The following is a 14,105-nucleotide window of genomic DNA, read 5'->3' as shown; positions in this document are numbered from 1 at the left end:
TACTTGCTTCATCAAGAGATGAGAGGGCAAACTTCCTCCCGTCTTTGGTGGTTGTGTCAGAATGTGATGCCTGGAGCAGAAAGAGAAACATGCAACTATGAAAGGATAAACCTGAGCACAAAGGTCGCCACACTACAGATAAAGATGGAAAGCACTTGGATTCAATCTAGAGGGGAAGCCAGTCTGAGCAGGAACCCAAATGGGAGGGCAGTTTAGAGGAAACGGAAACACAGAACCTCTGTGCTGACTGAGGACTGAGGACTGAGCAAAGCCAAGCTTATGCACAAACTGCCCTTTAAACTAATCCTACCTATGCCTTTGCCAATTACCTGAGCTAATACACTTCTTCTGTTTTTAAATCCTATTTGCATCCTAACTGATACAGGAAACAGCTATGTTTAGGGGAAACAGCAAAATCGAGACACTGCAGGGAATGTAAAGAAACTTTCAGACATAAGAGAATCAGGAACTATAAAGCCAAGAAACAAGAAATCAGATCCTTTCATTCCTATGGAGTATATTTCAGAAGCGGTCTAAGAAAACCTGGATGATTGAGATAAGGCCGTTAGCTTTGGTAATTAGATCATCAAGATGACTTTTTAAAAACCAATTTCGATGCTGCGATGGTAAGGGAAGTCAGAGTGCAAAGGAAAGAATAATTTACACTTTTAAGAACTCCATAATGCACCAAACCCTTGGAAAGACATGTAACGTGTGTTAAACTCCGTCGATTACAACTCTGTGAGGTAAGTATAACATTCTGTGGTGTCGTTAGTCACTCAGTCTTGTCCGACTCTTTGTGACCCCATGGACTATAGCCCACCAAGCTCCTCTGTCCATGCTGACTCTCCAACAAGAATACTGCATTGGGTTGCCATGTCTTCCTCGTATAACATTCTACTTTACAGACAAAGAACACAGCCTGAGTAGTAAGTTGCCCACAGCCACACAGACAGTAACTGGTTTCAGTAGACTTCAAAATCAGATCTTTGAAGCTTAAAAGTAAATGTCCTTCCTACTATACCCCTTCATGGATCACAGACTCATCGTGGTGAAGGGGATTGTGTAACTCAGTGAAGCCATGGGCCATGCCGTGCAGGGCCAGCCAAGACAGACGGGTCCTGGTGAAGAGTTCCGACAAAACGTGGCCCACTGGAGGAGGGAACGGCAAACCACTCCAGCAGTCCTGCTGCGAGAACCCCACGAACAGCATGAGGCAGAAAAATAAGACACCGAAGATGAGCACCACAATCAAAAGGTGTCCAATATGCTCCTGGGGAAGAGTGGAGGGCAGTCGTTAGTTCCAGAAAGAATGAAGTGGCTGGACCAAAGCGGATATGACGCTCAGTTGTGTGGATGTGTCTGATGGTTAAAGTCAAGTCTGACGCTGTAAAGAGCTATTGCTCTTTTTTTGCATGGGAACCTGGAACGGCAGGTCCGTGAATCAAGGCAAATCGGATGTGGTGAAGCAGATGGCAAGAATGAACATCTTAGGAATCACTGAACTAATATGGATGAGAATGGGCGAATTTAATTCAGATGACTGTTATATCTACTACTGTGGGCTAGAATCCCTTAGGAGAAAGGAAGTAGCCCTTAATAGTCAACAAGAGTTCTAAATGCAGTACTTGGGTGCAACCTCAGGAAAAAAAAAATAATCTAAGTTCATTTCCAAGGCAAACTGTTCAATATCAGTGTTACCTTAAGTCTCTGCCCCAACCACTAATGCCAAAGAAGCTGAAGCTGAACAGTTCTATGAAGTAGAACTGCTGTAGTTCTCGAACTACACCTTCTAGAACAAACACCAAAAAAAAAAAAAAAAAAAAAAAGATGTCCTTTTCATCACAGGGGATTGGAATACAAAATAGGAAGCCAAGAGACACCCAGAATAATAGGCAAGTTTTGCCTTGGAGGGCAAAAGCAGGGCAAAGGCTAACAGAGTTTTGTCAAAAGAACACGCTGGTCATAGCAAACACCCTTTTCCAACAACCAAGAGACAGCTATACACACGGACATCACCAGATGGTCAATACCAAAATCAGATTATGTTCTTTGCAGCTGAAGATGGAAAAGCTCTACACAGACAGCAAAAAGAAGACCTGGAGCTGTCTGTGGCTCAGGTCGTGAGCTCCTAATAGCAAAATTCAGGTTTAAAGTGAAGAACGTAGGGAAAACGACTAGGTCATTTAGATACGACCTAAATTAAATCCCTTATGATTATACAGTGGAGGTGACAAATGGATTCGAGATGAGATCTGGTAGAGAAAGTGTCTACCAGATTCGTAAAACTGAAAGAGGTTCATATATGAGTTTATTGAAAGAGATTCATATGTTTTATATGAGTTTATATACGAGGTTCATCACTGGAAAGAGGTTCGTAACATTGTATAGGAGGCAGTGACCAAACTAGTCCAAGAAAAAGAAATGCAAGAAGCTTAAGTGATTGTCTGAGGAGACATTAGAAAGAGCTGAGGAAAGGAGAGAAGTGAAAGGCAAGGGAGAAAGGGAAAGATATACTCAACTGAGTGCAGAGATCCAGAGAATACCAAGAAGAGATAAGAAACCCTTCTTAAGTGAACAATGCAAAGAAAACAACACAATGGGAAAGACTAGAGATCTCTTCAAGAAAACTGGAGGCATCAAGGGAACATTTCATGCAAGGATGGACACCATAAAGGACAGAAATGGTACGCACCTAATAGAAGGAGAAGATATCAAGAAGAGGTGGCACGAATACACAGAGAACAGTACACCAGTCACTGTGGTCACTCACCCAGAGTCAGACATCCTGGAGCGTGAAGTCAAGGGGGCCTTAGGGAACATTACTACCAACAAAGCTAGTGGAGGTGACGGAATCCCAGTTGAGCTATTTGAAATTCTAAAGGATGATGCTGTTAAAGTGTTGCACTCAATATGTCAACAAATTTGGAAAACTCAGTAGTGGCTACAAGACTGAAAAAGGTCACAGTTTTCATTCCAATCCCAAAGAAAGGTAATGTCAAAGAATGTTCAAACTACCATACAACGGCACTCATTTCACATGCTAACAAGGTTACGCTCAAAATCCTTCAAGCTAGGCTTCAAAAGAATGTGAACCTAGAACTTTCAGATGTACAAGCTAGGTTTTGAAAATGCAGAGGAACCAGGGAGCAAACTGCCAACATTTGTTCGATTATAGAGAAAGCAACAGAATTCCAGAAAAACGTCTGCTTCTGCTTCATTGACTGCGCTAAAGCCTTTGAATGTGTGGATCATAACAAACTGTGGAAAATTCTTAAAGAAACACCAGTACCAGACCACCTTACCTGCCTCCTGAGAAACCTGTATGCAGGTCAAGAAGCAAGTTAGAATCGGACATTGAACAACTGACTGGGAAAGAGTTATAATAAAGCTGTATCTTGTCACCCTGCTTATTTAACTTCTATGCAGAGTACATCATGAGAAACACTGGGTTGGATGAAGCACAAGCTGGAATCAAGACTGCTGGGAGAAATATCAATAACCTCAGATATGAAGATGATATCACTCTAAGGGCAGAAAGTGAAGAGAAACTAACGAGCCTTTTGATAAGGGTTAAAGAAGAGCATGACAAAGTTGGCTTGAAACTCAGCATTCAGAAAACTAAGATCATGGCATCTGGTCCCATCACTTCATGGGAAATAGATGGGGAAACAGTGGAAACAGTGTCAGGCCTTTATTTTTGGGGGCTCCAAAATCACTGTGGATGGTGACTGCAGCCATGGAATTAAAAGATGCTTGCTCCTTGGAAGAAATGCTATGACAAACCTCAACAACATACTAAAAAGCAGAGACATCACTTTGCCGACAAAGGTCCGTCGAGTCGAGGCTATGGTTTTTCCAGTGGTCATGTATGGATGTGAGAGTTGGACCATAAAGACTGAGTGTCAAAGAATTGAGACTTGTGGTGCTGGGGAAGGCTCTTAAGCGTCCTGGGACTGCAAGAAGATCAACCAATCCTAAAGGAAATCAACCCTGAATATTCACTGGAAGCACTGATGCTGAAGCTGAAGCGCCAATACTTTGGCCACCTGATGCGAAAAGCCAACTCACTGGAAAAGACCCTGATGCTAGGAAAGACTGAAGGCAAAAGGAGAAGGAGGTGGTAGAGGATGAGATGGCTAGGTAGTGTCACCGACTCAATGAACATAAATTTGAGCAAACCCCAGGAGGTAATGGAGGACAGAGGAGCCTGCCATGCTGCAGTTCTTGGTGTTGCAAAGAGTTGGACACAACTGAGCGACTGAACAACAACTACACCAGGCTCCTAGGATTAAACAATAAAAATACAGTGGCACAGCAGGCTCAAAATTCAGACTGGCTTCTGTGAGCTGCACGGCACACAGCACGGTGTTTGGCAGCCCTGGCAAAGGTATATTTAAGCATGCATGGAGGCTAGAGAGGGCAAAACTTAAAAAGGAGTGATCATGGATAATTACTGAGAAAGAAAGATAAAGAGGGATGATCATGGACACATCTGGAGAAGGTTGCTCTTGAAGAAAAGGAAGGACAATTCCTTCTTTTCAGAGAAGAGTAAATAAAGAAATGATATCAGGATAGAAAAGATTATACCTCAGATGCTTGAGATTTTTCTCAGGAAAGGAAAAGATCAAGTTATTTGCTATAAACACTTTCATGAAGTAAGACAAAAAAAACCCTCACAATTGACATTATAGATCTGGAGGATAACAGAACACTAACTGGTATGAAAACAATCCAAAATCCTCACACAACTGTCTCTTGTATCCTTCAGGGATCAAGATAGTGATTAGGCCTGTTCAGAACTGGGCACTAGAAAGATAAATTGACATAAAGTTAACTATTCTAAGGTATCAATGATGGGCTGGTAAAAACTGATGACCATGGGATCCTGGTGACTAGGGGAGGCAAATGAAAAGAGCAGTAGGCTAAAGAATTGAATGAATAGACACAAAGACGGGAGGGTTCCTAAAGACAGGAAGAGGGGAAGAAAGAGAGAGAGAAATCGGGTTCCATAAGTGTGGAAGAGTGCTTGTTTGTGGTCAGACAGGTCTTGACACAATGCCTCAGGCAATGAGCTACTGCCTAGGGCTGAGCACTACCCCGTCAGCTAAAAGCACAGAATTGAGAGACAAGTGCCTGTAAAAACACGCAGTCCTCGGGTGCAGGAAACAAACAGGCTTACCTGGTGGCGCTAATGGTAAAGAACCCACCTGCCAACGCAGGAGACAGAAGAGATGTGGCTCTGATCCCTAGGTCGGGAAGGTCCTGTGGAGGAGGAAATGGCAACCTGCTCCAATATTCGTGCCTGGAGAAGTCCCATGGACAGAGGAGTCTGGCTGTCCTGTGGAGACTGCAAGGAGATGGACGTGACTGAAGCGACTTAGCATAGCACAGCAACAAACAAGTGAATGAATCTGCCCATAGAGGAATCAAACACTTAAAATATCTCCTCTCCTTTTAAAATGAACAATTCTATCTCCAAATTTAAGAAATTCATCAAGAGGCTAAAAGTCTACAATAAAGGTTAAGGCAGATGTGTGTCAGGAGGTAGAACAAAAAGTTAAATCTGTCAGGCCAATTGTAACCCACCTGTTAAAAGACTTTTAGCATAAATTTCCAATAAGGCAACAACAGTTTGTGCTTTAGAAACTCTGGAGAGCACCTAGCATGGCTTCAAAAAAAGGATATCACTCAATTTAATTTTAAAAGCTCCACCCATTGCAATCTCAGTGGACACACTACCATTTATACTCATAGCTTCATTTTTCACCATTCTGCTGCTCTTGACACATTATCCAATTACAGGAAAAAATTGGGAAAAATCAGACATGGCAACCTCCACTACCACATCCCTCCTTCAGTTTGCACTTTTTACACCATTAATTCTGACTACTCTTGCCCTAGTAATAAATGAAGAAGAAATGACACTGGCACAATCTAAATTTTGCAGAAAATATCAAGTACAAGAAAGATTGCCAAGTAGTACTAATAACAATTGAGAACCCAAGAAATTTGAGAAGTTTCAAGTTTAAAAAGCGTTTTCTCCATTTCAGTCCTTTCCAAATAAAACAAAGCGCTTGGACAACACAAGATTGTGAAGCTTCAACGGACGATTTAGCCTAACAGTGAATAAAAGAATCACTAAAATCGCTTATCCTTTCTTGGGCTATTACATTTCTTACCCTCACAAAGCCTTCTTTTAAAACCAGGACCAATTCTCAATTCTTTCCCTGGATCTAGTATACATATGTCCCTCCGTCCGCCCCCTCCCCTCCAAAAAAAGTTTAGAGACCGAAGACTCGCTGTAGTCAGAAAAGGATTAATTTAGATAAAGAATCACTTGCCGTCACTGGCACCATTCCTCAAAACCATCAAAGTCTCCTGGGGGCTGGATCCCCCCGACAAGATGAACAAAATCCACTGGCGTCTGGATAGCAAGCTTTTCTTTGTAAGTCTATAAGCCTGGGAAAGCTTTCCAGACAGTTAAAACGACTTCTCAAGGAAGCAAAAGGTCGAGACCAGGAAGATGGGGAGGTGACTTGCCCCAAGAGGAGACACCGAAGCTTGCAGCTTCACCCACCTGCCAGACGCTCGCCCCGCGGACAGAAGCACGGACGCAGCCCGGGCGCTTCCTCTCCTGCCGGACACAGCCCCTGCCGCCGCCGGAGCTCCGGACCCGACAGCACAGGGCGGTAGCGAAGTAGGCAAAGCGGCGACCGCACTCGAGCAGACGGGGGTGTACGTAGGGGGCGCCGGGGGGCTCGGGAAGGCAGCTCTGTGCTTGACCTTCCTCACCGGTGGCCAACGGCGCTCCCTGGGAACAGCATCCCGCCTCGGCCCGCTGCAGCGGACGGGCTTCCTGCGCGGCCACAACCCGCCCCCGCGCTACTCGGCCGCCGCCATCTTGTCGGAGGCGGGAAAGACCGCACTGCGCAGGCGCGCGCCGACGCTGCCGGCTCCCCGCCATAACGCGCAGGCGCGGGAGGCGCTTCCCACCCCACCCCCCACCCCCACCCGCCGAGGCCGTCTTCCGCAAAGCCGTCTGCTCCCTCGCACGGGTGCTGCCAGGCTTAGTGGCCAGCCACAAACTGCACCGCAGCCGAGTTAATAGACCCTTCTGCGCACCTCACAGTCAGTCATTGTGTAAAACCCTATCTGTGTGCCAGGTCCCGGGACAGGCGCTGGTGAAAGATTAGTAAAACGCGGCTTCAGCGCTAACTGCCACTGCTGCTAAATCGCTTCAGTAGTGTCCGACTCTGTGCCACCCCATAGGTGGCAGGTCACCAGGCTCCCCGGTCCCTGGGATTCTCCAGGCAAGAACACTGGAGTGGGTTGCCATTTCCTTCTCCAATGCATGAAACTGAAAGTGAACTCGCTCAGCCCTGTTCGACTCTTAGCAACCCCATGCAATGCAGCCCACCAGGTTCCTCCGTCCATGGGATTTTCCAGATGAGAGTATTGGAGTGGGGTGCCATCACCTTCTCCGTCCAGTGCTAAAGGTGTTCCTAATCTAGTGAAAAAGGACGGGGATGAACGAGTGATTTCCACAATTCTTGTTTGTTACCTGCACGCCACCTTCGCTCTCTTGCCCCTTTGATTTTAATAACTGAAAACATACCTCTTCCAGGAAGTCCTTACTCTCACACAATTTGGTTAGTTCTTTTCTAATACCTCGCCTTACCTCTTTAAGCTTTATTTCATTCATTGTAAATTCAACAAGTAATATTTGAGTTTCATTTATATTCTAGATATGGTTCTAGGTTATAGCAATAAGAAATATAAACTCATTGGACTTCTATTTTAGGGGAGAGTATAAAACAAACAAACAAAAAAAACAAACTTCAAACAATCAACGAAATAACATTTCATAGTGGTGAGGGATGGGAAGAGGAAAATACCACCAAAGTTAATGTTGGGTGAGGGGTGGTAATTAGCAATCTCTCTCCAGAGATGACACTTGATCTGAGGCCTGACTGACCACGGGGGCCAGAAGCTGTGAGAATCATCCAGACAGAGCGTTCTAGACAGAAGAACAGCAAATGCAGCACACCTCTCATTCTTGAGGTGGGAGTGAGACCAGCACATAAAGGACAGAAAGACTAGGTGATGTGGACACCTGGGGAGGATATGTGGGGGGGGCGGGGGGAGGACAGGGGCAGTTTAGGTGGGACATTGAGGCCATGGTAAGAAACTGGATTTTTACCCGATGGCAGCCCCTTCATCTTGCTGACACTGCCAGAACTACTCCTCAAACACTTCTAGCTCCTGACTGCCTCGCTGGACATGCTGATTCCACTGTCTTGAAGACACTTGCTCTTGTTCTTTACACATCTAGCTTCTCATCTTTCAGGTTTCAGTTTAAATGTCACCTCAGAAAGGCCATCCTTCCTAAACTAAGTATCCCACCTGCCCTTTCATTAGTCTCCATCATTGCACCTGATCATTTCTTTATGGGCACCGAACATATTTTTCAATTATATATTCATTGCTTCTTCACCATTCAGTTCACTAAACTGAACTCCACCAGGGAGGGAAGATGTTTCACTTACTAGTGAATACTCCATGCCTAGCACCATGCCTGGCATGAATGATCACTCAATATGTGTTTGCTGTTTTTAGGAATGTCGAGTTTGTCAGCACTTAAGTAGTCAGTGGTATACTACATTGTTTTACACTGGTTTTTAAAAATAAATGCAAGTCATTTCCTGTTTATATACCCTCTGCTAGACTATAAATAAGAACTTTGGCAGAGAGAGAGAGGAAGAGAATGAGATGAAGAGTAGGTGAGGGGTAGTGGGCAAAGATTGTATTTTGCATATATTTGCAGGGCTGGGAGGTGGAAGGCTTCGATTTAGTGAAGCACCTGTTACATGTGTCCTGCGTTTGGCTTAATGGTCACTACAGCCTTGCTAGGTAGTTTTCCTTAGTTTTATACATAGCAAACTTGAGAGAGATTAAGTAACTTGCCTAAGGTCCTACATTAAGAGACAGTGCCAACCATAAAGTTCATGCCCTTCCCTTCGAGAGAAACTGGATTTTGAGATGGGTTTGTTTGGTGATTTGATTCTGTGTCATTAGCAGGCTTTTATTAGCCATTTCAGCCACTGTCATTTAAGAATCCCAATCATCCTGCTGTTCTTGTATAGGATCTCAACAGAGGGCCTGATGTGAAATTGCTGTGATTTTTTTTTCTCTTTTGCACTATGGCAGAGTTCATTTTACCATTCCCTCTTCATGTCTTTTTAAAATTTGTATTTCCTTTTATTAATAATGTGTACACATTTGATCAAAGGAAAAGAGGAGATACAGAAAAATGGGTGCATTTCCTAAATGCTAGCTACATCCCCTTGATTAGGCTTGTTATTTTATGACTCTTTCATCTAGGTCCCAAGTAAACCTTTAGACATCAAAGACAGTTCTCTGGCAAAGAGTGACAGCCTCATCACAACAATCACTTATCCCACTTGCTCATCAAAATTATACACCAACATTTCCCTCCAAACGGGATAGCAGGGGGAAACTACGAGAAAGGATAGGGCCGCTATCCTGTATCCAGGGCCATTCAGCCTTTATATGAAGGCATTCACTTTTTTTAATATCATTAACTCATGATAGCATACACCTGTCAATTAAACCCAGTTAGTCCATAAGCAAACCAAATAGTAGGTGGGAATACATACTTAACAAGATTCTTCGATCTTCTACCCCCACTGTAGTAGGACTCCTTCTTGGAATAAATTCTGGAATCAAGGCAATGTCTTTGGTTTTTGTGGGATGCTCTCCTCAAGGTTACCATCTGTTGTTGGTTGAATATTCTCCCACTCCTCAAAAGATATGTTGAATTCCTAACAACAAGTACTCAACAATATGAACTTATTTCGGAATAGGATCATTGCCGATGTAATTAAGTTCAAATGAGGCCATACTGGAGTAGGTGGACCCCTAATCCAATAACTAGTGTCCTTCTAAGAAGTCAGCCAAATGGAGGAAGAGACACACGGGGAGAAGGCTGTTTGATGGCAAAGGCAAAGATTGGTGTCGTGCACCTGCAGCCAAGGAACACCAAAGACTGCTGGCCAGCCACCAAAATTGAGGAAGAGGCAAGTGAGGATTTCTGTACAGATTTCAGGGGAAACACAGTCGTGTCAACAACTTGATATCAGATGTAGAGGCTCCAAAACTGTGAGACAATAAATACCCATTGTTATAAGCTACCCAGTTCATGCCAATTTGTTACAGCGGCCTTAAAATCTAATACACCCCACTCTCTCCTCGTGTGTGTGTGTGTGTGTGTGTGTGTGTGTGTGTGTGTACGTGAAGTAAAGGAAAGAGACTCTCAGGGCTTGAAGAAGAGGAAAGAGATGGGGATGGGCTTCCCACTCCAGTATTCTTTCTGGCAAAACCCCATGGGCAAAGGAGCGTGATGGGCAATAGCCCATGGGGTACCAAAGAGTCTGAGATGTCTGCTAAGTGATGATTTAGCAGGCACACATGCATCCAAAATATCATTTAATACTGTGGCGCTGAAATGCAGCTAGTGATGCATTACTGGAGTGGTTTGCCATGACCTCCTCCAAGGGATCTTCCAACCCAGGGATCAAACCCAGGTCTCTTGCATTACAGGCGGATTCTTTACCATCTGAGCCACCCAGGAAGCACTCAGTTCAGTTCAATTCAGTTGCTCAGTCATGACCGAATCTTTGCTACCCCATGGACTGCAGCCCACCAGGTTCCGCCGTCCATGGGATTTTCCAGATGAGAGTATTGAAGTGGGGTGCCATCACCTTCTCCGTCCAGTGCTAAAGGTGTTCCTAATCTAGTGAAAAAGGACGGGGATGAAGGAGTGATTTCCACAATTCTTGTTTGTTACCTGCACGCCACCTTCGCTCTCTTGCCCCTTTGATTTTAATAACTGAAAACATACCTCTTCCAGGAAGTCCTTACTCTCACACAATTTGGTTAGTTCTTTTCTAATACCTCGCCTTACCTCTTTAAGCTTTATTTCATTCATTGTAAATTCAACAAGTAATATTTGAGTTTCCTTTATATTCTAGATATGCTTCTAGGTTATAGCAATAAGAAATATAAACTCATGGGACTTCTATTTTAGGGGAGAGTATAAAACAAACAAACAAAAAAAACAAACTTCAAACAATCAACGAAATAACGTTTGATAGTGGTGAGGGATGGGAAGAGGAAAAACCCACCAAAAGTTAATGTTGGGTGAGGGGTGGTAATTAGCGATCTCTCTCCAGAGATGACACTTGATCTGAGGCCTTACTGACCACTGGGGCCAGAAGCTATGAGAATCATCCAGGCAGAGCGTTCTAGACAGAAGAACAGCAAATGCAGCACACCTCTCATTCTTGAGGTGGGAGTGAGACCAGCACATAAAGGACAGAAAGACTAGGTGATGTGGACACCTGGGGAGGATATGTGGGGGGGGGGGCGGGGGGAGGACAGGGGCAGTTTAGGTGGGACATTGAGGCCATGGTAAGAAACTGGATTTTTACCCGATGGCAGCCCCTCCGTCTTGCTGACACTGCCAGAACTACTCCTCAAACACTTCTAGCTCCTGACTGCCTCGCTGGACATGCTGATTCCACTGTCTTGAAGACACTTGCTCTTGTTCTTTACACATCTAGCTTCTCATCTTTCAGGTTTCAGTTTAAATGTCACCTCAGAAAGGCCATCCTTCCTAAACTAAGTATCCCACCTGCCCTTTCATTAGTCTCCATCATTGCACCTGATCATTTCTTTATGGGCACCGAACATATTTTTCAATTATATATTCATTGCTTCTTCACCATTCAGTTCACTAAACTGAACTCCACCAGGGAGGGAAGATGTTTCACTTACTAGTGAATACTCCATGCCTAGCACCATGCCTGGCATGAATGATCACTCAATATGTGTTTGCTGTTTTTAGGAATGTCGAGTTTGTCAACACTTAAGTAGCCAGGGGTATACTACATTGTTGTACACTGGTTTTAAAAAATAATGCAAATCATTTCCTGTTTATATACCCTCTGCTAGATTATAAATAAGAACTTTGGCAGAGAGAGAGAGAGAGAGAGAGAGAGAGAGGAAGAGAATGAGATGAAGAGTAGGTGAGGGGTAGTGGGCAAAGATTGTATTTTGCATATATTTGCAGGGCTGGGAGGTGGAAGGCTTCGATTTAGTGAAGCACCTGTTACATGTGTCCTGCGTTTGGCTTAATGGTCACTACAGCCTTGCTAGGTAGTTTTCCTTAGTTTCATACATAGCAAACTTGAGAGAGATTAAGTAACTTGCCTAAGGTCCTACATTAAGTGACAGTGCCAACCATAAAGTTCATGCCCTTCCCTTCAAGAGAAACTGGATTTTGAGATGGGTTTGTTTGGTGATTTGATTCTGTGTCATTAGCAGGCTTTTATTAGCCATTTCAGCCACCGCCATTTAAGAATCCCAATCATACTGCTGTTCTTGTATAGGATCTCAACAAAGGGCCTGATGTGAAACTGCTGTGATTTTTTTTCTTTTGGACTCTGGCAGGGTTCATTTTACCATTCCCTCTTCATGTCTTTTTAAAATTTGTATTTCTTTTTATTAAGAATATGTACACATTTGCTCAAAGGAAAGGAGGAGATATAGAAAAATGGGTGCATTTCCTAAATGCTAGCTGCATCCCCTTGGTTAGGCTTGTTATTTTATGACTCTTTCATCTAGGTCCCAAGTAATACTTTAGACATCAAAGACAGTTCTCTGGCAAAGAGTGACAGCCTCATCACAACAATCACTTATCACATTTGCTCATCAAAATTATACACCATCATTTCCCTCCAAACAGTATAGCTGGGGGGAACTATGAGAAAGGATACGGCCGCTATCCTGTATCCAGGGCCATTCAGGCTTTATATGAAGGCATTCAGTTTTTTAATATCATTAACTCATGATAGCATACACCTGTCAATCAAAGCCAGTTAGTCCATAAGCAAACCAAATAGTAGGTGTGAATACATACTTCAAAAGATTCTTTGATCTTCTATCCCCACTGTAGAAGGACTCCTTCTTGGAATAAATTCTGGAATCAAGGCAATATCTTTGGTTTCTGTGGGATGCTCTCCTCATGGTTACCATCTGTTGTTGGTTGAATATTCTCCCACTCCTCAAAAGATATGTTGAATTCCTAACCTCAAGTACTCAACAATATGAGCTTATTTGGGAATAGGATCATTGCCGATGTAATTAATTTCAAATGAGGCCATACAGGAGTAGGTGGACCCCTAATCCAATAACTAGTGTCTTTCTAAGAAGTCAGCCAAATGGAGGAAGAGACACACGGGGAGAAGGCTGTTTGATGACAAAGGCAAAGACTGGTGTCGTGCACCTGCAAGCCAAGGAATACCAAAGACTGCTGGCCAGCCACCAAAACTGAGGAAGAGGCAAGTGAGGATTTCTCTACAGATTTCAGGGGAAACACAGTCGTGTCAACAACTAGATATCAGATTTAGAGGCTCCAAAACTGTGAGACAATAAATATCCATTGTTTTAAGCTACCCAGTTCATGGCAATTTGTTATAGCGGCCTTAAAGTCTAAAGCACCCCACTCTGTCTTCGTGTGTGTGTGTGTGTGTGTGTGTGTGTGTGTGTGTGTGTGTGTGTGTGTGTGTGTTTGTGTGTGTGTGTGTGTGTACGTGAAGTAAAGGAATATGACTGTCAGGGCTTGAAGCAGAGGAAAGAGATGGGGATGTGCTGCCCACTCCAGTATTCTTTCTGGCAAAACCCCATGGGCAAAGGAGCGTGATGGGCAATAGCCCATGGGGTACCAAAGAGTCTCAGATGTCTGCTAAGTGATGCCTTAGCAGGCACACATGCATCCAAATTATCATTTAAGCCTGTGGCGCTGAAATGCAGCTAGTGATGCATTACTGGAGTGGTTTGCCATGCCCTCCTCCAAGGGATCTTCCAACCCAGGGATCAAACCCAGGTCTCTTGCATTACAGGTGGATTCTTTACCATTTGAGCCACCAAGGAAGCACTCAGTTCAGTTCAATTCAGTTGCTCAGTCATGTCCGAATCTTTGCTACCCCATGGACTGCAGCATGCTTGTCCATCAACAAGTG

At 44.0% G+C, this 14,105-nt stretch overlaps 1 long non-coding RNA gene across 15 annotated transcripts in view; it reads right to left on the bottom strand.

Moving 5' to 3' along the window:
* LOC136165534 (uncharacterized) overlaps nucleotides 1-14,105 on the bottom strand; it is a 1,046,218-nt gene that overhangs the window by 329,044 nt on the left and 703,069 nt on the right. For 14 of the 15 annotated variants that reach the window (XR_010662558.1, XR_010662559.1, XR_010662557.1 and 11 more), the window contains one exon: nucleotides 5,211-5,350. The exons of the other annotated variant lie outside the window; for it this stretch is intronic. This is a non-coding gene — a long non-coding RNA (uncharacterized lncRNA). The remainder of the gene's footprint in view (nucleotides 1-5,210; nucleotides 5,351-14,105) is intronic. 15 annotated transcript variants of the gene reach the window in all.

The sequence above is a fragment of the Muntiacus reevesi genome, chromosome 3 (genome assembly GCF_963930625.1).
Source record: "Muntiacus reevesi chromosome 3, mMunRee1.1, whole genome shotgun sequence".
Taxonomy (NCBI): Eukaryota; Metazoa; Chordata; class Mammalia; order Artiodactyla; family Cervidae; genus Muntiacus; species Muntiacus reevesi.
The sequence above is the reverse complement of the archived record's forward strand: the minus strand, read 5'-3'. Positions and strand labels throughout refer to the sequence as shown.